The 27,838-nt window shown below is 39.2% G+C and overlaps 1 protein-coding gene across 1 annotated transcript in view; it reads left to right on the forward strand.

Moving 5' to 3' along the window:
* HDAC9 (histone deacetylase 9) overlaps positions 1–27,838 on the forward strand; it is a 684,467-nt gene that overhangs the window by 85,200 nt on the left and 571,429 nt on the right.

The raw sequence follows: 27,838 nt of genomic DNA on the forward strand, positions 1-27,838 counted from the left end.
GCAGAAATGGCAGATTCCACAATATTAGTTATCTTTGCACAGCACACAATTTTCCATACATTTTGAAGTTTGCAACACACACTTTTTTCCTCTTTAGTACATTAAATGATCTTGGAGAGTTTTGGGATTCAGCTTCAGTTCTACATTTTCCAGAATTAGCAGAGACAGCAAAGCAACCACTATTGATCTTACTTAAGTTTGTGGATGCTGAGTGTGCAGTATCTCAGTACGGCCAAATCTTCACAAAGCAAAGACAGGGTATGAAGGAGACCACTGTAGCACGGTGTACTACATTACTGGCCTTGAATGCTAGAGTAAGTGACTAGTCTCAATTTTTACAGCAGTTGTGTTTAGACTTTGTCTTCTGAATTTTATATTGAACCTGTCACTTTTTTAAAATGAATGTAATACAGTTGCACCAAATTTTCTGGTTATCAGAAAATTTGCCCACATAGTATAATAGTTGAGTGTTAGTATCATTCTAGCAAATTTTTCTTAAACCAATAGGTCTACTGTGGCTTTTCCAAATTACTGCTATTAAAAAAGGTCCATTATTAATTTTATGTAATTTTTCATGTCTTGTCCACAACTCAGCCACAATTATTTGAAGATCATATTGTGATTCAGGTAGGGTCTTAATCGTGATTACTTATTTCTATGTGTTTTGCTCACTCTTCCATCACGTACTGCGTACTCTAGTGCCACAGACCAATTTCTTTCTTTCTGTGAAAAGAGTCTGCTCTTAAGGAAACAAATATTGCAATATAATATTGCATAGGCAGAGTTGCTGACTTTAGTTCTAGCTGCATTTGATATTATAGCTATGTGTCTGCTTGGTTTTTTTAATATATAATGATGCGGTCAGTTTGTGTGACTGTATATTGCAGCAATAAATACAATTTCAATGTCCTGGCTTGAATGTTTGTCTTCTGCATGCATTTGGTATGCATGAAAATTAAGGCCTGATAGTATTGGAAAGCCTTAAATTTAATAGGTCTCTGCATATTGATCTGCTAATTCAAGAAAAGATTGAGAAGTAACACCCTTGCCCTTACAGTTCTTCAGTTTATCTTCAACAGATCAGTAGCTTTCTGTTTGGTACCAATACCTTAAGGAGACAAAGACCAACTAACCAAATCCATTTTCACTACTGAGGTAAACTATATGAATGAAGATCTTTTTGGGGGTGGGGAGGGGAGGAGAAAGGCCTTGCATTGATACAATGTTATCAAACTCAATTTTTTTCACAAGTGTTTTGCTTCCTTCATTGTTCAGTTCTCCAGATACTCCTTGCAATTTTGTAAAGAGCCAGGAAACAGACAAGTCTTTTAATTGGGACACAAGCTATTTTATTCAGCCTTCTATCCATCTTGAACAGTTACTGTGCCACAAGAATTGCACAAACCTTTTCTTAACTGTAGGCGGTTGTTCATTTATTAACGTAAACACCATGTGCCTTGGATGTGTGAGCCCTAAAAATAAACTTAGGATAAAAATAGATCTGAGAGTTTTGAGATGCTTCTTAATCAGAAGCAGCTGCAAGCTGTCTAGAAAATGTAAGTTATATGAGCCAGATGGCTTTTGCCCTTTTTGCTTTAGACAGCATATAATTTGGGTAACTGCAGCTATAGTAATATTTTGCCAGTCAAACTGTTTGATAAACATATTTGTTTAGAACAGACACTACCGGAGAACCAGTAAAAATGTTAATTTATTTTAATATTTCTCCACATGGGTAAGTCAAAGAATGGTTTCATAATGCTAAATTCATAGGAACATGCTATATATGTTCACAAGAAAAGCCCTATTTGCAATAGGCCAAAATTTGGCACATTTAGAATAATATTTTACTCCATGAATAGTCCCAATGAAGTCAATAGGAGTAAGGTATTAAGAGTAAAGTACTATTCAACATGATTAGGGGTATCAGAATCTTGCCTAAGATAATTACTAATATTTATATTAGCATAGTGCCCCAAAATCCTAATCAAGATCAGGTCCCCATTGTAATAGGTAGAGCTGGTTGGAACATTTTTTTGCTGAAATGTTTCACAGAGACTTAGCAATTTCCACAAGACTTTTGTTGGGAAGATTTCTGGGTCCAGATCAACAGAAAGTTGAGAGAGACTCAGTTGGGGTGGGTAGGTACTGGCCTGTGATGTGGGAGATTAAGATTGAAGTCCGTGATTTGGAGTGATCTAGGAAGGTAATCTCATTATGAATCAGGCAGAGCATGAACTTCAACCCGAGTCTCCCACATCACAGGTTGGTATCCAAACCACCCACCTGTAGTCACTCCCTCCCACTCTGGACCTATCCCAAAGACTTTCCCAATGAAAATATAACGGAAAGCCCAGAACACGACTCTAACACCACTCAGCTATAGTCAGTCACTCTGATTCTGTCTCTCTCTCATTTTCATAGGTATGGAATGAAAACAGATTTCAAAAGTTGCAATGAAATAGAATTGTCATCTGGTAGTCAACTCAAACAGTAGGTGCCATACATACAAAAATTCTCTGTCTCAAAGAGTTTAAACATGTTTCATTACTCCTCTGTGGCTAATCCTAATGCTGTATTATATCAAATGTTCCTTTGTGTAGAGGATGAGTATCTCATTGTATTTGTACTTGCAGGTACAGATTTGAATAGTTTTCTGCTTTATCAAACACTTAGAACTAACTGTCAAAGAACTCAGGGTAATGTACATAAGAACTATGTAAAATAGATTAAAATAAGCCAAAGCACAGTCTAACAAATATAATGAATCACACAGGCCCCAGTATGGGAAAAGAAAAAAAGTGAAATACTATGGAGCCAAGGATGGTCAAAGAATGAATAACATCTACAACAGACAGTTTTGTTTTTAACTAAAGCAAGAGAAATGGAATATTGTAAGAGCCATAATGGCAACAGCCAAACTGTGCACTTGCTTCAAACATTGATAGTTTCTGAACACAGATGCCCTTTATGTCTAAGGTTCAAAGATAGGAGTCTTAAGTAAAGCAAAGTTCACTACAGGCTTGAATAAGCAATACTAATTAAGTAGCCCTTCTGCTACTTTATAGATAGCTGATGTAAGATACACAGAGCAGGCATACTACCACATTTTCATGTGTATGAAAACAAAGGTTATTGATATTAAATGCTTTCCATATCCTTGTCCCATCACTTCCTTTCATTTTCTTTGAAAAGTTTGTTTTGTTAGAGAATTAAGGTTTTTCTTACATCTCATGTTCAGTTTCCTTCTACTGTTGATGTTTGGAATGCCCTAACTTTTGCTATCTGCTTTAATTAATTTTAGCTATTGCATTTAACTTCATTAAGACCTAAATACTCCTCCTCCCGCCCTAAAACTTTCTGTGCCTCTGTGTTCAGCAACCAGCATCTTCACTCCTTCCTTCTACTCCAGATCCTCACTCAAAAGACTAACAGTGCCACAACTACAGTTTCTACTACACAAGTAGATGGAAATCAGAAGCAATACATCAGGTACGGGGGGGGGGGGGTACACAGGGTTACATGCCCCCTCAGAGTTGCTGCTTGATTTATACCGACCAAGCTCACATACACTGAGCATGCTCAGTAACACCTGTTGAATCTGCCACACTCATTCTGTCATTCCGCGCCCCCCCCCCCCCACTCTGTCAGCAGGTATGGTCATCTCTGATGAAACTGGCATTTACTCTGGATGGGTTGGCCTACAGACCTGAGCCACTACAAGCAGGGAAGTAGGCTGCACTCAGCAATTGCAGTGAGTTACTTCATAGGGAATGTTATAGGTAATGATTTCTTGCTCAGTGTTACATCTAACATGGGGGAATTCAATGTTAGCTTCATCTTGGCAGACAAAAAGGAACTGCACACAGAACGAAAAATTAATGATAGGTTAGTACAAGTGATCATGACTGGATCTCACCTATAATGTGCAAACACCGTAAAGTCCAGTCATCTATATACTTGGTGATTTAAAAGCGCCACTTTCACAAAGTAGAAAACAATTATGAACCAAATCAGCTTGGAGGAAGAATTTAATCACAAAAAAAGTGAATGATAAATTGGAATTATGGAAGAACACTTTACTAAATGCCCCCCAAAGCCACAATCCCATATCCGAGTAACATGAATTGATAGGTTTAGAGGACAAGGGAAGGCAACTATTTAAAAAAAAAAAACAAATGGAAGAAAGGGGATAGAAAAATAAGGAAAGCAGAGGAATATAAGGAGAAATCTATGGCCAGCAGAGTTAAGGACAATAAAGAGTTTTTACAGTTATTAGGAACAGAAAGAATCCTAACAATGGTCTTGGCCCATTACTAGGTGGAAATGATAGAATTCTCAATAATGCAGAAAAGGCAGGTAAATATTTCTGTTCTGTATTTGGGAAGAAACTAATGATGTAATCATATTTTATGATAACACTGTTTCCCATTCCACTAGTATCTAAGAAGGATATTAAACAGCAGCTACTTGGGTTAGACATATTTGAATCATTGGGGCTGGATAACTTACATCCAAGAGTTTTAAAAGAGCTGGCTGAGGAGTTTGCTGGGTCAGCAACATTGATTTTCAATGCGTTTTGGAACACCAGGGAAGTTGCGGAAGAAAAGAAAGCTAATGTTCTGTCAGTATTTAAAAAAAGTAAATGTGATGTCCTGGCTAATTTATAGGCCTGTCAGTCTGACATTGATACTGGGCAAGATAATGGAGCAGCAGATCCAAGATCTCAATAAAGATTCAAAGGAGGCCAATATAATACATGCTAATCAGCATGGGTTTGTGGAAAATTGATCCTGCCAAACTAACTGATTTTTTAAAAAATGAGATAAAGGTAATAGTATTTATGTAATATACTTAGACTTCTGTAAGGCATCTGACTTGCATAAAATTATGATTTAAAAACTAGAAAGATGTAAAATTAATATGGTACTGTACCAGTACAGGACTCACCCCTGCAGCACCTCTTGCTGGTCATTGGGAATTAGCTCTCTTTCTAGCTCCGTGTCCCACTACCTCTGGCCCTCACATCCTTCCCAGACCCCAGTACCCCTTTACCTGGGGGCTGCCCACTGGCAATTCCCCCACCAGTCTCTATGGGTCTCCCCTCTCTGGGAAACCCCCAACCCTCAAATCCCCACCTTGCCTCAATCTGGGCTACTGTCAGTCATCACTAAGCCCCCACTCCCTGGGAAAACTGCGGTGTAAAAGCCATTCATCATAGGTAAGGGGGTTCAGACCCGCTGCCTTCCAGTACCTCTATGGGCCTAGGGCCAGGCCCTGCAGCCTGGTGAGTCACCAGCCTGGAGCTCCCCTGCTCCTCTGGCCTTTCCCCAGCCCTGTTTCACTCCAGTACCCTTTAGCACTCAGGCAGCTAGGTCCATCTCCCTCCTCAGCTAGAGGAAGACTCTGCCAGCTCCTGGCTCCCTGGCCTTTTATAGGGCCAGTTGTGGCCTGATTGGGGCATGGCCCAGCTGCGGTTGATTCCCCAATCTGCCTAGTTGCTGCTTTCTGCCAGCCACAGCCCTCCCCAGGGCTACTTTTAACCCCTCCCAGGCAGGAGTGGGTGATCACCCTGCTACATGCACATATTAATTGATCAATAACTGGTTAACTGATAGGTCTCATAGTGTAACTGAACAAGGATTTGCCATTGAGCAGCAGTTTCTCGTGGGGTCCTGCAGGAATCGGTTCTTGGCCCTGTGCTTTTTAACATTTTTATCAATGACCTGGAAGTAAACAAAACAATTACTCATAAAGTTTGCAGATGACACAAAATAGGGGGAATGATAAATAATGAAGAATACAGATCACTGATACAGAGCGATCTGGAATACTTGGGAAGCTTGGTGCAAGCAAACAATATGTATTTTAATATGGCTAAATGTATACATCTAGAAACAAAAAACGTAGGCCATACTTATAGAATGGGGGCTGAGGGGAGGGAGGAACGACTCTATCCTGGGAAACAGGGACTCTGAAAAAGATTTGGTGGTTGAGGTGGATAATCAGCAGAACAAGTGCTCCGGAGGGACACTGTGGTCAAAAGGGCTAATGCAAAACCCTGATAAATAAGCAGGAGAATCTTGAATAGGAGTAGCGAGGTTATTTTACCTTTGTGTTTGGCACTGATGTGACTGCTGCTGGGCTACTGGTGTCCATAATTCAGGAAGGATGTTCATAAATTAGGGTTCAGAGAAGCCATGAGAAGGCTTGAAAGGTTAGAAAACATGCCTTACAGTGATTGTGCTATTTGTAGCTTAACAAAAAGAAGGAAAGGGTGACTTGATTACAAACTATAAGTACCCCTCCCATAGTGAACAAATAAGTGATAACAGGCTCTTTAGTCTAGCAGAGAAGAGTATAATCACATCCAGTGGCTTGAAGCTGGAGCTAGACAAATTCAGACTGGAAAAATAAGTTATACATTTTTAACAGTGATGGTAATTAACCATTAGAACAATATATGAAGAGTCACGATGGATTATCCATCACTGGCAATTTTAAAATCAAGATTGGCTGTTTTTTCAAAAGATGCTGTAGGAATAATTTTTGGGAAGATCTATGGCCTGTGGTATGCAGGTGGTCAGACCAGATGATCATAATTGTCCCTTCTGGGAATCTATGTATCTATGAACAGGGAAGGAATTGTGACTCTGACCCCATTATGAAATGGCAACATGCCAAACTGCGGTAAGCCCAGTTTAAATTGATGGAGTGTCCACACAGTTGCCCCTGTTAAACTAAATGAGTGCAACATCAGGCTTTAAGACACATGGTCTTGATCGCACTAGAGTTGAGGGTGTCCAGCACCTTGCAGGAGTTCAGAATCGAGCACTACTCCCTCCCAATCCCTGGTGCATCTCTGCCTTCTCACTGGTGATTTTTTTGCTATGCAAAGTCTTAGCAGGGCCGGCGCAACCTATTAGGCGACCTAGGTGGTCGCCTAGGGTGCTAACATTTGAGGGGTGGCGACCATGGCGGCCGGATCTTTGGCAGCCCCAGTCGTCGTCTGTATCTCGGGGACAGGACCTTCCGCTGCCTCTGTCGGGGGTGGCACTTAGGAGACTGCCACCTTCCGCCGCCTAGGGCACCAAAAAAGCTGGCAGTGCTCCTGAGTCTTAGGGACTATTATGAACTATAGCTTCTGGATGGTCTTGCAGGTAGCAGATCAGCTTAGAGTATTTTACAGCTTGCCCAAGTTTGCAAATGGAACTGAAGTATTTCTGTGTTGTACATGTCTGAAGTTAGTTTACACCCAGAGGCGGCTCCAGGCACCAGCACGCCAAGCGCGTGCCTGGGGCAGCAAGCCATGGTGGGCGCTCTGCCGGTCGTCTTCAGCAGCATGCCTGCGGATGGTATGCTGGTCCTATGGCTTCGGCAGACTTCCCGCAGGCGTGCTGCCGAATCCGCGGGACTGGGGACCTCCCGCAGGCAAGCCGCTGAAGGCAGCCTGCCTGCTGTGCTTGGGGTGGCAAAATACCTAGAGCCACCCCTGTTTACACCCTTATCTAGACAAGGAAAGAAGTTAAATGCTGTGGAAGTTCCAAGATGACCACAGATTTCACACTTGCACTACCTCTTTTTTTGCAGCTAAATTTAGACTTTTCAACAGAAACACAGATTTCTATATTTCCACATAAAAATAAGTGTTCAGGCACTTCTGCATATTGAATATTTTAACTGATTTTAGACTGAGCCTCCTTCTAGTGATAAACAGACAAAGAAATATGAAACTGGTAGAAAGAAATTTTTTATTCTACCAGAAATGTATCTTTGTTTCCCTTTTAATACAAACAAACTGCTCTCTTTCTAAAAATATGATTAGTTTTAAGTAAAATGTCCTACTTCTAAAAAATATAAAGTTTTGCAGTAATTTGGGATAAATTCTGAAGACTTTAAACATGACAGCAAAGATACTAAATATTTGTGCTCCTAAAACCACCCAGGATTTTCTCCCATGATCCCATTTCCCAGAATCATTTGCAATATGTCAGTCAGGATTTCTAAAAGTGCTATAACACATAACATGCTAAATATTTTAAGCTCATTGAGCCATGTATCATAGGTACAGACATGCAGGGACCAAATTCAGAATTTATTTACAGTTCTGGAAATCCAGAGTAACCCCATTACAGTCAATGGAATTACTCTGTATGTACCGCATTGTAACTGTGTGCAGAACTGGCCCTCTGCATTTAATGTTGTATCTTATTTACTATATATATACTATACTATATATATGGGGAAAAGAGTATGAATTACGGGGCAAATTGTGATCACAGAAAGGGACTCCTCAGTCTTTACTGTTCCTTCTCTTGTCCCAAATTTAACCAAAAAGGAGGCAGAGAGAAGGTGAGGCAGCGGTCTCAGGTTTCTGCCACATTGGCCTACACAGTGAGACCAATGTACCAGGGGAGCAATTTTCATCATCCCCGTGTACAGGGAGCAGCCCTAGGACTAACTGCGCCTGAGGCACACCCACTGTTGAGGTTCCCTGAAGTGTGGTGCCATCTCTCTCCCCATACAGAAGGCTTTGTCCAAATGGCAGAGATTCATACTGTATATTTTGGCTGAAAATGTTTTGCACATTCCCCAATCTGGTACATTCAATTATCCCAGTTCCCTTTGGAAGTTTATCTTTGAAACCAGGTGGGGTAGCTTAGGAACATATCTATTACAAATCATTTCAAGTTATAACATTTTTGCACCTGCCCTATCCACCCAGAAAACAGTTTCATAACCCATCTTGGAGTTGCAGCCCCAAGTCTGAGAACAGCTGCACTGTCTTTTTAATTTTTTTTTTAAACACTTGGCCCCTCCTAAACATTGACTGCACGTACAGATTTCACAGTTATTTAGATTCCTTCTCTTACAGATTTACCAGTTGTCATTAGCAATAATTTTCACACAGGTTTGCTTCTAGACCTCAAATTTAGAGAAGGATAATGACTGAACAAATGGAATACATTTATAACTTTCTTCTGTCTTTTCACTATAATCTGATGGATTTACGGCTTTCAAAGGTCCATTTTCATGTAAAATCCAATATTGTATTTCTTATTAAACATCATTAGGAATTAGTGACCCTTTCAGATTTAGGGGATTGGTAATACTGGAATACGTGTCTTTTCGCCTCTAGTTGCGTGCTTTGACTTTAGCCAATGTTAGTAGAGGTACAGTGTCATTGTCATCTGCTGCCTTTTAGTGACCTATAAAAAATAAACTGGGGGTGTCTGTCCCTTTCTAGTGAACTATTGACATTTTATATCATTTATAATAAGAGATGTCCATACAGTTACCTTGTATTCAATATCTATGTACGTGGATAGATATCTGCAGGATTTTGTTTCTGGCTCTGCAAGGTCTTTAAAGTGACTGCTAGTATTATAACATGGCTTCCCATAATTTTTGTTCTTATCTCTTTGTTAGAAGTGATGCTGATCTTATGGCTGAGTTCATTGATGAGGGACACTGCAGTTTCCCTGTTTCATTCAACTGGGCAGACAGAAATTAGACAAAAGCTCAGATTAAAATTTAACAAAGCAATTTTAGTATAAATTAAATCAGGCAAATAGGTAGTAATTAGTATTCAGAATATCTAATACTGTATTATGTGGGCAAATTTCTCAAAATAATTTGAGTCAAAGTCTGATGAAGCTTTTAAATATACTTTTCCTAAGTAATTTTGAATATATTTCTTCCTCCATGCATAGGGTGACCAGATGTCTCATTTTTAAAGGGACAGTCCTGTTTTTTGGGAGTTTTTCTTGTATAGGCACCTAATACACCCCCACCTCCATCCTGTTTTTTCACAGTTGCTATCTGGTAGTCCTATCCATGCACCTTGTTAATAGTAAGGTCTGGAATTCCTGGGACAAAGCTATTTTTATGTTATAATAAATAAAAAAAGTCACCTTGTTGGAAACCAGTCTACGTTATTTCCTTTGTTACTTCTGGGATCTTTTTATTCTAATGACCAAAGACTGTTGTGATGGTAGATGCAGAAGAGAAAAGGGTCAGCTTTTCCTGCCTTTTCCTTGGCATATTAGATGTTTAAATCTTCTGTAGGCATATTCCGGTTAAAACTCAACTGATCTTCACTGGTCTTTTGATGATTGTGGAAATGTTCGTGCCAATGTACTATGCTGCAGTTTTACCTCTCTCTCTCTGAAAATAAGCTATATATAAAGGTCAAAATATTTGAATAGCTAATTATTATCACAGTTCCTCCCAGGTGGAAGTAAGTGCCTAATTCATCTGATAAAACAGTCTCTCAATTTTACATGAGAAAAGCACATTTTTTTTTAAAAAGGAAGAAGATAAGGCTGTCCAACCCAGCCCTCAGACCTGCCTCCATATAAAATTATTATGAATTTTTTTTTTTACTATCCTACATTTTTGCATGTCAAGCTTTTGTGTTAAAGGGTTCTATTGTTTCTCTAGGATTTCTGATAGTAGTTTGAAAATTACTGCTGGTACTCTTTGATTTGGTGGCAATGTGACCTGTGTCAGTGCTTATCTGATGAACTACATGCTTTGAATGTTTCTTTTCTAAGCTGCCATGCTAATACTTTTCTCAATTTTCTCCCCTCATGTCAGAATAATTATATTTAAGTCTCAGGGCAATCTTCTGTGCTCAGTATGTGTTCAAAAGATTTATTTGCATTTCTATCCTGAATAAATTAAAATGATTTTGTTGGATATAGCTTCATAGAAATTGAGTTTCCATATCTTGCAATTCCTGTTCAGGTTTTCTAATCTGGTGGAAATGTTAACAATTTAGAGGAAAAGGAAATGCAAATACCTCGTAGGCATTCATTCAGCAAGTCCCAGGGGTGCTCAGAGAGATAAGATTACTTCCAAGAATTTACTAATATTGCTAATCCTGGTTTCAAATTCTAGATTTTGGTTTGCTATTTTATTTCATCTTCGTTGATAGGAAATGGGGATTTAAAAAAATCCTAGAGTGTAGTAACACAGTTAATTGTATTGATAAGATACTGTGTAACAATAAGCTGAGTGTAGCAAACTTGTTAAAATAGTTTAACTTTCCAGAAATTAGACAAGAAATTCTAGTATGTGATATGTAAATATACAAGTAAAATGAATAGGCTCACCTTTTACATATAAATTCCACATACTGTATTATACTGAATATCTTGCAAGGTTTATTACTTGCAACTGGTAGTGAGATTTTTTTCCTCTCCCATGGACTTTTCCACAAAATGGCAGGACTGAGCCTTAAGTATCCATCTTTTCTATTAGCATTTAAATATATACAAGTACCATATAGTGTGGCAAATTGCCAGCACTATTTTGATGGGTCTCACGCTCTCTCTTCTTGGGGAGGCGGGGGTTCAGGGCACCATTTCTTGCCCCTGCAGTGGAATGTTAACTGCTCCACTACTGTCCTAGAGTAGGGGAATGGAGAGGGAGGGACCTGGGCCTGCCCTCTACTCCAGGTCCCAGCCCAGGGGCCCTGAGGATAGTGGTAAACCACTTGAACTGACACTTCCTTCCCCTGGGCTACTTCCCTGTCCTGCCCTTCAGCTTGTGAGGGGCTTCCTGCCCTCCCTCTGTACAAGCCAGGTGCCCCTTTACCTAGGGTCTTGGACTTCTTAGCTCACCACAGCACTTCTCCAAACTGTTCTCTGCTCCAGCTCCAATTCCAATTCCTCTCTGCTCCAACTCCCCCACTGGCCATGCTGTATCACAATAATTATTCATATCTCCTTGCATTTCAAACTAGATAACTTCCAAATTTTCCAGACTAGAGTCAATATTGATGATATTATAAATAGTAAATTTTTCATAGTTGACTAATCTTTTGGTTTGCCTGCTAGTTTTAAAAATACAACACACCATGTTTTCAATATCAGTAAGATTTTAGGATTGCAACAGTTTTCTCAGTTCAGAGCCCTCTGATATGGGGTATAGTACATGGCATTGTCTCCTCCTTTCTGATTCTCTTTTCTGTCCTACTTCATAATTAGCACACCACTCTGAAACCATTTTTGAAACTAGTTTATTTTTAGTGCAGATGCAGACAGGACTGCAATGTTGGTAGAAGTTGCATGTCGGATAAATGAACTATAGTGATGATGATGATGATACTACTACAAGCAGTTATTTGTTGCCCATTTCCATGGTATCCTTAAATGTAAAGACAATCCAGCAATATCCTTGAACTTGAATTAATATACTGAAATATGATCCAGTTTATGAAATTAAATGCTCATACATAATGTGCTTTTTATATACAGATTGGCAGTCAGATGCTGCTAGAAATGTTTACAATTATATGATTCAATCATTTAAACTTGCAGTGTCATACTACAAATGTAGGATCATTGAGTAAGGTTCCTTTGAGGGTGATTATATTTATATCATTAAATAGTTTTTGTCAATTTATATATAAAATATTGTAATGTGTCATATTCAGATTTTTAAAAAAGGGATAACACATACAACTACAAAGGTTAAGCCCAAGTTATATCTCTATATCACATACATAGTTAATTAGTGAATAAAATAAAGATTCTTGTCCAAAAAGAGAGAGGTTTTATTTTTATAGCACAGTGGGTCAAATGGTAAACTACCTTTGATGAAACCTGATGAGTTGTTTTGTTAGGATCCATTAAAGTTGCCCTGTTGGCTTTCACTCTGTGTAGTGCCACCTGAATACAATTATAAAATCAAAGGCACTTCAGTGAAGGATGCACAGCAAATTCAGTAGGGGTAAGGAGCATGGTAAACAGGGGAATTCAGACACACATCTCATCTATATTGACCAATAATTAAAACATTAACATATATGTATTCCTCTACTTCTGAGAATTCCAAGAAGCAGGATTGGCTGGCTTTCTGGATCTCTACCACTACAGTTTTAGGCAAATTAATGTCCCAGAAGACATAGAGTAAGACTATTAGCTGGAATGAATCAGCATAGTAACATTGTCTGCAACAGAGCTATGCTGATTTACACCAGCTGAGAACCTGGCACTAAGAATTTTTCTTTGTAGATAACCAAGGATTTTTCAGGGAACAATATAGCTGTTTGCACTTCTGGATGTTCACATGCCAGTTTCAGAGGTGCAAACTCATTCTGATATGCTTCTGTGATGGTGCTCAGGTAAGAGAGAAACAATAACTTGAACTTTATAAATGGCTATTTGTTCCCTACCACTTGTCAGACAAGGTTGTAGTAATAGTGCTGCTTCTGTTGCTCTCTTGCTTTGTTTTGAGTGTAGGATTTCATAATTCCTCTCCACAGTGGAGTGTACAAGTTTAGGAGTTGGTATGGCGTTTTCTATGGCATGGACTCAAGATTAACATCATGTAGAATTCCCAGGATATGGCTATCTTGAACCTTGACTTGGTTCTCAGCTGCTTGCAGTTTTAATTAGCAAATTGTTATTTTTAATAAGTAATCTTGCAAGTTTTGTTTCTTTAAGATCAGATTCTATATGGCCTATTCTCTGCTAATTTCTGGAAATGCTTGAATATAAAGTTATCAGCATCCCAGAACTTGACTCCCTTTCTCCTCTACTGAAGAAACGGAGTTTTAGCATTCGTATGAAGAACTAAAATAATTTGTTTAAAAGATCTTTCAGAGACCCTTTCTCTGCAGCCAATGTTTCAGAATGGCAAGGTGCTGCTGGTGAACTTTAATGCTGCCTAATTTTTCTGTTGGTTTCAGTGTGTCTTGGGTCAGGCCAATGGAACTCTAGAGTAGAGTTTGACTAGTTAGAAATAGGCTACGATTTAGCTAACTAAATAACAACCAGCACTGGGAAACCTAGATCAAGTGCAACAGAGATTCAGATGAGCAGGTTGATAAAACTGCACCTCCAGCTCAGTAGCTTTGCTCTTGCACTAAATTGTATTTGCGGTGCTAATATTTGTGAACAGTAGGGTGTAAATAATCTAATGGTGAATTGTTTGCACCTTCCAGAACTATTAGGGTAATGTGGGACAGTCTCCTGAGGCAGATTACTGGCTTCTGTGTAGCTCACGTTCATCACAGTATGCACTCAGTCTTGCAGACGCTAATAAATTACAGATCACTGGATTTTTCTCTTTGCTAGGGTCACAGACATACAGGGCGGTGTAAAAGGAAGAACTCTTAGAGGGAATCATGAAAGAATACAGAAAATGCTGTATGAGCATCTACTTAACATGAACATAAGAATGGCCACACTGGGTCAGACCAAAGGTCCATCCAGCCCAATATCCTGTCTACTGACAGTGACCAATGCCAGGTGTCCCAGAGGGAGTGAAGCTAACAGGTGATGATCAAGTGATACCTCTCCTGCCATCCATCTCCACCTTCTGACAAACAGAGGCTAGGGGTACCATTCCTTACCCATCCTGACTAATAGCTATTAATGGACTTAACCTCCATGAATTTATCTAGTTCTCTTTTGAACCCTGTTATAGTCCTAGCTTTACTAATAAGAACTTGGTAAGATATTAGTAATGAGAACTAGCTGGTATTAACAAGTGGGATTTTTGTTTGAAAAGTAGAATTCCGTACCTGGTGGTTAAAGAAATAGCTTGTACCTTAAATTTAGGAGTTTACCCTTTTATTCTCTGGATGTGTCAAACCATTTTATTATTGTAACAGCACCCTCTGCAGTAAAACCCTGAAAAAGACTCCCTCCTGCCTCCTTTGCTAAGTATGTAGATTCAATTAATCTAGTGTGCTAAAATCAGACAGACAGAGTCCGCTTCTGGTTATACCTGGGCAGTAATATTTAACTTTATTTGTAATTTAGGACAGAATTTGGTCTAGAAGAAAGATTTTTTCTTTGGTAAACAGAGAACTGTTGGTAAACTAGGTATAGAAATAAAAATGGACAGTAATAAACCATGTGTAAGTGAAAGTTACAAGAATGTTTATTTTTTCCAGTTTGTTCAGTGTTATTTATTTGTATTATAGTGGTGTCTGTGGGCTACCATGGGATTGGGATCCATTGTATTATATCAGGAGTAGCACGATGTGGCACTATGGCACGAGTGCCGAAGGTGGCACGTGAGCTGATTTTCAGTGGCACTCACACTGCCGGGGTCCTGGCCACCAGTCCGAAGGGCTCTGCATTTTAGTTTAATTTTAAATGAAGCTTCTTAAACATTTCAAAAACCTTATTTACTTTATATACAACAATAGTTTAATTATATATTATATACTTACAGAAAGAGACCTAAAAACATTAAAATGTTATTACTGACCCGCGAAACCTTATATCAGAGTGAATAAATGAAGACTCAGCGCAGCACTTCAGAAAGGTTGCTGACCCCTGTACTATATGCTGAACAAACACATAGTATAAAACAATCCCTGCCCTGAACAACAATTTGTAAGGCATACAGAGTTTGAATTTTCAGAGCTGCTGAAGGACCACAACTCCATTGAATTTAATGGGAGCTAAAGCTCTGAAAAGCAGTTTGGTTTTGCACAGTTTTATCCTGACTTACTGAGCTTTGGTTAATGAAAACTCACCGTTAATCGAAGGTTGGTTCTGTCTCCAAGGTACACACTTCAAACCCTATTCCTGGGGAGCTTGCTGTTCTTCACAGAGCAGAGCTACAGAGAAAGAAAGTAAGTCATCAATCTTCCACGTGGTCAGCTTTCTCAGCACGAGCTGTACGCGTAACAGTGCAAAATCAGAACTCCACTGTATTCAGTAAATTACTTGAGTCAAGATTCTTCACTAAGTGATTGCCAGATATTTCTAGCTCTTAAACTATTTCTAGGCCTAAATAATAAAGGCTTGATTCTGTAATCCTTACTCACATTGTGTAGAATTGGTGAATGGTCCCCTCGAACTAATAAGGTTTTTTGGGATGAGTATGTGTTACTCTATGTAAGGACTGCACGATATGGCCCAAGATAACTATATAAATAAAGAAGTGCATAGTTGGTAAGAAATGTGTGAATATGCCTGTATTTGCTATTTAGAATAGTTTAGAAGAGAAAAGAAGAAAAATATTATTGTACAGTATGGTGCTTGTAGATAATCTGTTTCCATGCATTTCTTTATCAGTACATATCTAAATCAATCATGATAGTTGTAAGTGGCACTGTGCAGAATGTCTGTCAGTCTGAGTTCACAATTCCTATTTATTTCAATGAGATTTTCATATGCAGTCTGTTTTTATCAAAAGAGCCTCATGTTGAGGACCTGAACGTAAGACAAGTTAGTATCTCCTGTAAAGAATAGTGGAAATATATAGCTGCTACTGCTTCTATAAGATGTGTAGGACGGTCTTAAATAAAAAAAAAATCAGCATCACAAAAGAAGAATGCCACTGGGCTGCAAATATTTATTTTGTGAGATTTGGAGCCTTGACTTTCTTTTTGGCATTGCCACAGTGTTATATGTCACACCATGATACTTGTGAATGAGTAAATAAAATGTGTCACTGATGATGAGGGTTGCTGTTCAGAGTTTTTGTGGATCCTAAACCTGAGAGAGGGTGTATGTTTGTTAAAGTAGCACTGGTTGACTTCGTGGTGTTCAAATGCCAAATGGTCACTGAATTAAAAATTGAAATATTTGCTCTAGCTAAATGCATGACTGAAAAATCAATGGGGGAACACAGATTTAGAAAAAAACATTTGTCAGAACTTTACATTAACAATTTTGTTAGGTGTTCTAACTCTTTCTTAGCACTCTTTTAAATTGCTTCTCAGGACAGGATAATATTGTTATTGGGAACACTATCATCCTATATCCAGAAAACATTCTGCATTGCAATAAAAGGTAGCCAGATGAGTGGTTTTGACGTTGGAGTTATTTTCATCCAAGAATTTATATTTCCATAAGGGGAAAATGCACACAAAACTCGCATATTGCATAAGCTCTTCTGAGGACTGACAAAGAAATCAGTTCTTGATTCTTTCTCAGTTCAAGGTGTACCAGAAACAGGCCTCCTTAAATTAATCTCCATGTCAGTAAAATTGGTATAAAGTAATATGGAAACTAGCCAAAAACCCAATAAGTTTATCTGAAGTATGTGGCTGAGTGATGATATAAAAATAGCAAGTTATTTTGAGGAAGAACTTATGTTCTGTAATAATGAGAAACTGGTATACAGATAAAATAAATTGCTTATCTAAATATAAATTTTCAGATGAGAAAGATCAGTAGCTTAGTGTTCTAAGTTCTGTGCTAGAAGCAGTCATTAAATGTTGTCTCAGTTTATAAAAGGGGGGGAATTTAAAGATGCACTATCATTGTACGATATTGCATTGCTTTAGAGATACATAGTTGATAGCCTGCTGGTGCATTAAAATGAATGGCTCTCTCCTTAGATTTGGCAATACAGTGGTAATTGCATAGTTTTCATCTACAGAACTGTACGAAAGTTGCTTTGTGGAACACTGTATTTGCCTCATATTCAGATCATGTCATCAAATGCAACGGTATAGCTCTTTTGTCTTCGGTTGCCAACCCTCCAGGATTGGTCTGGAGTCGCCAGGAATTAAATATTAATCTTTAATTAAAGATTATGTCATGTGATGAAATCTCCAGGAATACATCCAACCAAAATTGGCACCCCTACTTATGTTCCAGTTCAAGAAAGCACTTAAGCATGTGCTTAATATGCTTTCCTGAACAGGGTTAGATTATAGCATGTTTAACTCCTACTGAAATAGAGGGGACTTAGGAATGACTTAAGTGCCTTTTTGAATATGAGTGCTTTTCTGAAATGAGGACATAGAAGAGTGTCTACCATAATGTAATTTATTCTGATTTGGAGTGAAATACTTCTTACTGAATGTCAGAACTCGGCATTTAACAGTTTAGCTGGGAATCAAGCAAGGGGAAAAAAATTAGGAGCTCTGAGTAGAACCATTTTCACATTATTTAATGATTATAACGTGATTTAGTCAGTGTGTATGTGTCTATTCAGTTTTCAGTTGTGAATTTGGGCTTTGCCAGAAATTTATTAGCCAGTAAGAAAGGTAGTTATATAGGTCTCGGAGCTCAATCAAGGAGGGCCAGGACAGGAAGGGGAAGGTTTAAAAGAAATGTTTATAACAGAGAGTTTGGTGATTTAGAACAGTGGTTCTCTATCTTTTTGGGCCCAGGACCCATTCGTAAATGTTTATGGCCTGTCACAACCCAGTAAATAGTCTGGGTGGTTTCATTTGGGTTCTGCCTGGCACTCATCCCAGAGTAATGGCTCCTGTGGCTTCTCTGCTGTGCGGCTGACTGGGCTTGGCTCTCGGCTCTGGGTGTTGCAATCTCCGTGGTTGTAGTAATGCTCCGGCTTGGCCCCGCCTCTCTGACTGGACCAAATTTGTGTGAGTGGAGTTGTGATCAGGCTCATGGGATTGCAGTCCTACTCATTCAAATTTGGCCTACCCAGACTCCTGTCGTCATGATGGTTTGGTGAAACCTGAGTGGTGCTGGGACGCTAGAGGTAGCAGTGCCTGGAGCCAGGAGGCAAGCCCAGTCAGTTGTGTGAAACAGGAGTCACAGGAGCTGCCACGTGACCCTCTGAAACATTCTGGCAACACATTTATGGGTTCCAACCTACCAGGCTGAGAAACCTTGATTTTAGAAGATAAAACACTCGCTGTCATAGTTACTTGTGAGACCCGGCTCAAAGGAAGTGTGCATGTCAATGGATTAGAGATCACTGAATGCAGCAAAGTTGCTCGTGTTACAGTAACATTGAGGATTAAAGCAGTGTTTTGTGGATTAAAAGACTTTTTTCCATAGAGTACCATAGAAAGTGCTCTACTTTCAGCAAAATGTTCCAGCACACTATAGCTCTGGGATTCTCTTGTTGTGGGAGTAAATAAGGGACAAATAGCCACCAATCCCTTTATCCATTTAGCCATCATGGGTGTGCACACTCTGCTCTAAAAATCCTTATGTTTAACTGATCGGTGATCCTTTTAAGCCTCTTACAGAGCATGCCAGTTAAAGAGCTGATTTACATATGTCTTACACCAGAGCAGTACAGGCACCGAAGATATCAAATTACAATCAGAATTGTTATAACTAGAATTGCTTAAAATCTAAAACCCCTGTAAATGAGATTCAGCTATAGACTGCTCTGCTTTTTAAGGTGTGATTATTCCGCATAAAGCCCTGTCTGATGCTCCAAAGTTTTAATAACAGTAGAAGCTGAATAATTTAAAATATTCACCGACTGTGCAGTGTTTAGAATGTGCTTTTCAGTGGATTTTAGTGCCAGGTTGAAAAATTTGAATGGTTTGGAGGGAAAGCTTTTTGCCAGTTTTTGGTGGCTTTGCTCAGGGGAGAGAGGGAGGGACCCTTCTCTTTCCCAGTCTCAGATCAGGGGCTGCTGCAGCAGGGGAGAGAGGGCACATCCATCACATTAGAAAGGTAAGACTACTGATATGAGTTGTGTACTTTTATTTGTAGAACAAAAAAGTTGATTATTATTATTATTATTATGGTGGTTTTTTTATATAGTGCTTTTATCCAAAATACTTTACAATAGTTAGCTAATGGTACAAATGACATTTGGAAAGATCATTAAGTGGTCTGCCGAGAACCTCAGCAATTTTCAAGGGGTCTGTGGGGAAAAAAAATATGAGAACCACTGACATAGATGATCATGTAGGGCTCATGTACCATAACTGGAAGAGATGTTGGTAAGAGATAGCGGTCATGTGGGTGTCTGAAGAAAATCTGGGGGCAGAAAATTCAGTTGACAAGTGGCATAAAATCCCCACTCTGCCTTTTGTTTTTTATTTTTGTTAAAATCCTTGAGGCTAGAACCTAGATGATAGCTGGTGTAAACTACGTGTGTTGCTGCGATTTGGCAGGATTGTAGTAGAGGAACAGAGGGGGGAGAGAAGAAAAATTCCACAAATCAGACACAAGAATGTTTGAGAAGTTAGAAGAGAGTGGAGGGAAAATACACCCACCAGGAAATCCCCCCCCCCCAAAGTTTTCTCTGTAAAGTGAAAAAAGCAGGAGGCAAGGTAAATATAGTAACAACAGCAGCTCCTTTGTCTATAATTCCCTGAGAAAGGGAGGTCTGGTTCTCTTATATTAAATACTGCCAAAGAAGAACATACACGAGATAAGTGGAATACCTTATTTATGTCTATTAATGCATTGGGATGGGGGCACACTGATCTGTCAGCATTTGGTACACTTTTGGTGCTTTCTGTTAATCACAAGAAGTACAGTAGTAGTATTTAAGGTGACCTTGGTGCATTCCCAAAAACTTTTAGCATTTTCATATTTGCTGTGTTACTCATTCATTTTTTGTCTAGCCCTGCTGAGAGAAAAATAAGCCTTAATCAAAATGAAAATTAATTATTTGTTTTTAAGGAAAAAATATTCATTTAAACAACCTACTAGTTTATGGTTGGCCAGGCTTTAATGCTGGTGACCTGCTTTTGATTTCGGTCTTGATTTTTCTCCTTCTCCCTCCCCCCCCCCCCCCCCCGCCAGCTCTGAAGGCCTTGATTTCAGCTCCTATATTACATTTATGTAGCATCTTTCATCTAAGCACTAATAAAGCCACACTCACTTCTGATAGGTAAGTGTTCTCCAGAAGGGCAAAGTGAGGCATTGAGCAGTTACGTAATTTACCTAAGGTTTCACTGTGAGTCATTGGCAGAGCTGGCAATAAAACCCAGGAACTCCACTTTCCTATTCTAACCAGTAGACAACACTGCCCAATAGTGACCTCTGGACAGTTAAAGAACAAAACTGATGAGATTCAAGGCTGGTTCCACGCAGTGCTGTCTTCCTCAGATAATATGAGCCATTTTGGATACTGGATATGGAGGGAAAGTGGAGTTTCCTTGGGTCTGTCTAGTATGCAGAGGGTACACAATAGGAGTGATCAGTGTATGATGTTTCTTCCACACAGAAATTTCCAATTTCTACTGTGTTGCACTTCTTTTGTAATATACTTTATTCTTTATTTTATTTTATTTTAGATTAAATAAGCTCTGTCCCAAAGACCACTCATCCTGAGCCCTGAGCCCCGAGCCCGCCCCCATGACATACATTAAAAGCACAATAAAGAAAAGTTTATGCAGCCAATAAAAGCAGCAGCAGCACTTGTCCTTCCCCACCCACGTCTCATACTAAAAGGCGGAACCAATCTGAATTAAAACTCCCATCTCACATTCTTTATTTTGTGACTGCATGTTCCCAAATATACTGGACCAAGATTTTCAAACATTGCTAGTGACTTTCAGTGCCTTGAATTTTGGGTGCTCAACTTGAGGTGCTTTCAAAGGGCTGAGCACCCTCCCTCTAAACATCAGACTCCTTTAAAGCATCTCAGGTGAGGCATCCCAAATTACTAGTCACTTTTGAAAATATTGGCCACTAGTACTTTACATTTTATATTTGCTGTCCAATGTGCCACTTTTCATACTTCGCCTCAAATTCAATTTACTTTCTAAAAGCTAAAGGAAAGTTAAAAGGCCCATTGGCAACCTATCTTAGCCTGCTGTTTGACCTAGTTTAAAGTTCTTACACTTTGGTGGGAAATGCTTTCCAGATCTGATTTATAAATATAGCTATTTTGATTTTGGCCCATTTCCACTGTTGGCCCTTGTCATAAACAGATAGTTAAGGGTTAATAGAACAGGAGTACTTCATGTCTCTTGCCTGTAAAGGGTTAACAGGTTCAGTGAGCCTGACCAGAGGACCAATCAGGGGACAGGATACTTTCAAATCTTGAGGGAGGGAAGTTTTTGTGTGTGCTGTTTAGTGTTTGGTGGTTGTTCTCTCTGGGTTCTGAGAGTGACCAGACATGCAACCAAGTTTCTCTCCAATCTCTCTGGTACAGTCTCTTATATGTCCAGAATAGTAAGTACTAGGTAGTTAAGGCGAGTTAGGCTTATGTATGTTTTTCTTTATTTGCAAATGTGTATTTGGCTGGAAGGAGTTCAAATTTGTATTTTACTGAAAGGATTTTAATTTGTATTTGTATACTTAGGCTGGGAGGGTATTCCCAGTGTCTGTAGCTGAAAGACCCTGTAACATATTCCATCTTAAATTTACAAAGATAATTTTTACTGTTTTTCTTTCTTTAATTAAAAGCTTTTCTTGTTTAAGAACCTGATTGTTTTTTTTATTCTGGTGAGACCCCAGGGGTCTGGGTCTGGATCCAGCAGGGAATTGGTGGGGAGAAAGGAGGGAAGGGGGAGAGAGAGGTTAATTTTCTCTCTGTGTTAGGATTACTTTCTCTCTCAGGGAGAGTCTGGGAGGGGGAGAGAGAAGGAGGGGGGAAGGTGAATTTTCCTCTCTGTTTTAAGATTCAAGGAGTTTGAATCACAGTGATCTTCCAGGGTAACCCAGGGAGGGGAAGCCTGGGAGAGGCAACGGTGAGGGAAAGGGTTTACTTTCCTTGTGTTAAGATCCAGAGGGTTTGGGTCTGGGTCTTGGGGGTCGCCGGGCAAGGTTTTGGGAGGACTAGAGTGTACCAGGCACTGGAATTCCTGGCTGGTGTCAGCGCTACAGGTTCTAAGCTGGTAATTGAGCTTAGAGGAATTCATGCTGGTACCCCATCTTTTGGATGCTAAGGTTCAGAGAGGGGGATTATACCATGACAGCCCTTTTTAATTCTGAGATGTCCAAGATTGCGGGGGATGTCAGAGAACTCATCCTCGAGGTTTTAGTAATTTTATAAACTTTCACACCAGGCAGCCTCCAACAGTCATTTTAGTAATGGAATTATATACAGTCCTTAGTGTTCAGCCTGTCTTCTTCCATACCAAGAGTATTGAAAATAGAGAGAAAGTAGTATAGAGGGTATGTGAACAAGAAAGAGATGCTGCAAAAGATCTTATTATCATTTCATGCTCAGATGCCTGCGGAAAACTGTGAAGCTGAGGCTTTTTGTTACGTAAACGTTCCTGTAAATGAGATAGCACTGCACAGCAGATAGGAAAGCCATTAAACTTTAGCCATCAATGGCCTTGCGCATGAGATGCTGATCTCAGTGAGTTTTGACAGGTCTATGTTCAGAATCTTAATTTACAGAAAAAGTGTGCTAGCGTCTTACTGATAGTACATAGCACTTGAAGCGTTTTACTGAAATGTGCAACCTTTCATAACAGTTTGACATTTAGTGCTCTACTCATCTCCTGTTTCTAAATCCAGCTGCGGAGTTTGGACCAGATCACACAGGGAAATGCAGAGATGTTAGATAATGAGAAAAGACATTTGCTGAGAAAATTAAGGCGTCTTAAAGTCTGCAAAGATTTGAGATCCTCATTGCCTTTTCCAACACAGTCAGTCCATATTATAGGAACATAGAACTGGGAAATTTGGTCTCTACTCAATCCATAGGGATGGCAATAACAGCATAATGTGATTACTGAGGAAGTGGGGAGCATGCAGTGTTGAATGCTCGTGGAGAGGCTCCACCCAGGATGCCAGCACTGACCCAGAGACTGGGTGTTTTATTTTTGTAACCTTTGGAACTTTTGTTTTTTAAACTTCACTAAAATTTCAACATACTAGAAAACTGTAAAGTGAAAGAATAAAAAGGGAGAGTGTTGATCCTCATCTACAGCACTGGCCCTTTACACCACAGCTCCCACTCTGTCCCCTTTATGTATTAAACCATTGGAGTGGCATAAAGAAGCTTTAAAAGCCCCATGTCTGGCTGGGTAGGATTTTCCTGGTGCAGATCCTGTGGAAGAGAGTTGTATGACTACCCTCTAAGGATACACTGTGCATGGCAGGTGCAGAGCTGCGAGATTCCAGGCAACAGCTAAGGAATTTCCTGTGGCATAGACAGCCTCCCCCAAGCTTCTCTAGCTCCCAGAGCAGCCCAGGATCAGATGGCTGCAAAGGTGGCTTAACGCTTCCCCAGGCTGCCCCATGGATGGCAGAGCTTTCTGGAATCTCTTAGCGCTGGCATCCTGCCCATGCCCAGACTCTAAAGGCACAGCACAGACTCTCTCCCAGGTTTTAAGGCCCGTTTGTGTTGCCAGAATGGAGTAAAGGAGCTTTGATATAAATAAGAATCAGGCTCAAAATATCTTTTCCCACAAAATACAATGAAGACAACTAAAGCTGTGCCTCTGGTACACTTGTGAATGGAGGGTGTACAAATTCTATAGGATCTTGTAAAAACTCCTTCTGACTTTGGGATTGGGGCAAATGCAAAATACAGCAGGAACTGTTATAATAGTTTTTAGCCATCTCAGCTGTAAGTTGATACGTGATGGGCAAATGGGAATTCTACCTGCTTATTGGATCAGGCCCGTTAATATTACCTTGATAATTGTAGATAGGTTTGGCAGAATTTGATTTATTTTAAATTATTTCCATGGATAATATCAATTTTCATTTAAGAAATTCAAAAACAATGTTATCCATTTTATTTTTCACAGTTGTGTAGAATTAGAGGATTTGCTTTTTTCCGATTTTTATCAATTTAAATTTTCACAGGGAAGTTATAGGGGTGGGATCAGACAATAGGGAGGTCAAACAATACATGTGGGTAGAAGAAGTGTGAATTAGAAGGAGCAGCTCCACTTCCTTCCCCACAATTCACCAGCCAACATGGCTGCAGTGGGAGATGTGCACTGTCCTAGATATAGGTGCCGTGGCACAGAGTGTGTTATGCCAAGAAGAGGAAAAATAGGAGGTAGATTGCGACTCTCACAATCTTTTTCCTGGTCTGATTCTGGAGCAACACAGCTGCTTGTTGCCCCCTACACGGAATAGATTGTAAAATAATTTTGCTCCCAAAAACCATGGAACCTTCTCCTGGTTCATTAGAAAGCAAGACACTAAAATAGGATGGTGATTATCTCTTTCCCCATAATTGTTTTATAGTAGTTTGATTTACTAGTAATATTTAAAGATCAGTTTTAAAAAGACAATGTATGTTCTATGAATGTGGACATTTGTCTCTTTAAAAAACATTGTTTTTTCCTTAGGCAAAGATATTAAAAAGAAACAGCATGGGGAAATGAAACAAGCTGTCCAAACTTCTGAAAGTTGCACTTCCTCAAGGAATTTCAGCAATGCATAACAACTGGTCTAAAAAGGGATTGGAGCAGTTGAGATATTTTTATTTTCTTTATTTTTAATTTTTTAAATAGGAAAGCGCATGTAATGGCTTCTTAAGAGAGCAAATGAAACAATGTTTAGATATTTGTCTTGAAATCATAGGGTTATATGTTACTTATGTCAGCACTGCAAACAATTATTTATCTAATAAAAAAAATTAAACAGCCCTTAAATGGCAAACATATTTATTTTCCACTGGGTTTTATTTTAAATTTAAAAAGTCTGGAAATCTTTTCTGTGACATTGTTATTAACTGAACAGAAACAGTGGAATCAATGCAGCTGTGGGTTTATATTGAATGGTATGGATAGGGGATGGATATAAACACTGTAATACTAATATGAACATGAACTGTCTGGTGGATGTTGAGATATTGACCCTAAATTGTATATTGAAGTAGAATAAACGATAGTCATAATGCTATCCCAGTATCCCCAAATGAGTGGAATACATATGTATTTTGTTTCAAAGTTGTTGCAACGAAGTATATTGTATTCCTAGGTTTTCCTGAATGTTGGGATTTCAGCTGGTGTTGAGGACTTTTTATTGTCTCCTGTTAAGAAGTAGGTAGCAGCCAGTTTATATGGATGCAGTCCTGGAACATTGTTTACTGTGTTTTAGTTGCCTTCAGGTTGGATTATTTTTATACTCTGGATCTTGCTTTTCTCTTTGGTTCAAAAATGCCCAGATTTGGCAATCTTCAGGATGCTCTGAAAGAGTCTCGGGTTTTTCATGGTGAGAGAATTTGATGGGGATTATTTTGGTGTGAATGCTGAAGAGGGATTTATTTTATGGCTGGGGAGCTTACCTGAGGGCTATTTATATTCTGTGGAGGATAGCTGGGGTTAATGGGTTGCTGGGTCTTTTTCATTTTACATTTGGAAAAATATTTTGAGAGAACCTCGTAACTGACCTTTTGAAACATTTAATAGGTATATATGCCTCGCAATGGCACTTATGTGATGGTGATATTGATACAGCAGTTGATATGCTCGTAGATAGTTCTGTTGAAGTGCAGCTGGGGAGTTATGATGTAAAAAGTATTGTGCTTCCATGATGGTCACCGCTTTTCTCCACCCAAGTAATGCGTACCTTTAGATTAGGTCGTAGACTGTGCAAATTAATTCACAGTCCCCTGAGGCAGTAAATTTTACACTGAATAGTGGTCAATGCACTGTTCAGTTTTAACCTATTTTACATACTCCTGTGAAATATAAGGGTTGATCTTGTGTAAATCACTGCAGTTCCATGAAGTCATGCTGATTTACATCAGCTGAGGATCTGGCCCATTGAGTTTAAGTGACTTTGGACTTCTTTTTATGAAACACAACAGCTGAAGTCCTGGTCTATTTGCTAAATATGGAAGAAAAGTAAATAAGGCCGAATTTCCTGATGTAGATAACTCCTGACATGATTGACTCTGTGTTTATATGTAATTATATAGAAGCATTACACCAGATTTATTCCATTGAAGAAAATGCAGGTGTAGGATTGTTCTGGCTGTACTGTACATCTTAACAGTGAAATTAGCTTCGCTTTTGTTGAACTGTACTCTAAACACCTTCCTGTCTAACCATCACCTTGTGCAATACTCAGTATTTTTAGCCTTTTAAGCATAGATCAAGCACTGTATTTAAACATTTGTCTTGAAGACTAAAATTTGCTCAGTGTGAATAACAGATACTCAGAAAATAGCAATTCAAGATGTCCTGAATTTATTGTTGTTCTTTTTCTTCTAGGTATAACTTACGTAATGTGCCACGTCTTGGAAATTTTGTGTGTGTAGGAACATGTATTTTAAATCTAATGTATCTCTAAATGGCAATTGTTTGTATGAGATTTTAATGAACCAGCAGTTATTTGGAATCAGTAAACATAAGAACCTGAAAATATTTGTGAAAAGTCACATGGCAGAAAATATAAAAAGAGAGGAAAAAAACACAGAGGCCCAGTTTCTGCTCTCCATTATGCATGCAAAAAGCCTGACTGACCACCTACATCTGAAAGCAGAAAGGAGCATAGGATTTTCTTGGATGATGGTTGTTTCATAAACTGTATATGTGGCACCTAGATATGACAGCAATGGTGCTTTATAAATTGATTGAGGCTCACAGTGCACACCACTGCAGTAATCTGTTTAGAAATGAATGTCTTAAAAAAATGAGCAACCTGGTAAAAGAACAGACTTTCTTGGGGCCTGTGTCCTGGCTAATAGCTGGTTTATCCACTCTGAGTTTTGCTGCAGAAGCATTGGAAAATAATGGAAGACCCTCTAAAACAGCTCCAAATCTATCAGGCTCAGCTCCTTTCCTTCAGAGTGCCACCATTTCATCATTCCAGCTACTGTGTGGAAGTCCGTGCTCAGAGTCTCCAAATAAGAGCCCTATGAGTTCAGTGGGCAGCACAGCTGGGCAGGGAAAGGGCATTCATGAGGGAGAATTGCACTGTATGATGTTATCCTATGAATAAACAGTCTAGGAATTAATGCCATAAAATTATCTAAAGTAACACTGCATATTAATCCTAAAAGTGCATTTTCTAGGATATAGTGGGCGGAAGTCAAGGAGAACGCAAAGCAGCTCAGGAAACGTGTGCAAAGGTGGCTTTCAGAAACCTTTGAGAAATGTTCTATTCAGAAATAATTTGTTTGTGCATCTTTTGAGCCAACTCTCCCCTGCCTTGCACTTACAGTACTCATTTATACCTATGTTAACATGCAATACATTTTGCACCCACTTTGCATACATGTAAATGACTGCGTTAAGTGCAAGGCAGGGGAGAGTCACACT

Source organism: Gopherus evgoodei, chromosome 2 (genome assembly GCF_007399415.2).
Source record: "Gopherus evgoodei ecotype Sinaloan lineage chromosome 2, rGopEvg1_v1.p, whole genome shotgun sequence".
Classification (NCBI taxonomy): Eukaryota; Metazoa; Chordata; order Testudines; family Testudinidae; genus Gopherus; species Gopherus evgoodei.